We start from the raw sequence: 329 nt of genomic DNA, 5'->3' as shown, positions 1-329 counted from the left end.
CCGACGGACCTCTGCATGACTTGGTCGCGCCGCCTGCTTCTCTCGCCTCGACCTTCCTCCGGTGTCGCGCCGTGCGTGAGGAGTGGAAGCGGTGACCGGGCGTGGTATCATCATCGCTGTAGCAGGAGGTGGGTTACGACTTGGCCATCCCGCTCGCGATGATGTATCCGGAGTACTCTGTGAGGCTGAAATGGCCGCGCTCGTCGTAGCCACCCCAGCCTCCGAGAATGAAGTGAGACGGTTACAAGACGTCGCATTCGTTGCCGAGCCATTAGTGGTGATTGCGGCGCCAGAGGACCACGGCGCCGACATGTGGCGCAGGGAAAACG

This window comes from Leishmania braziliensis, chromosome 16 (assembly GCF_000002845.2).
Source record: "Leishmania braziliensis MHOM/BR/75/M2904 complete genome, chromosome 16".
Classification (NCBI taxonomy): Eukaryota; Euglenozoa; class Kinetoplastea; order Trypanosomatida; family Trypanosomatidae; genus Leishmania; species Leishmania braziliensis.
This window is presented reverse-complemented; position numbering follows the sequence as displayed.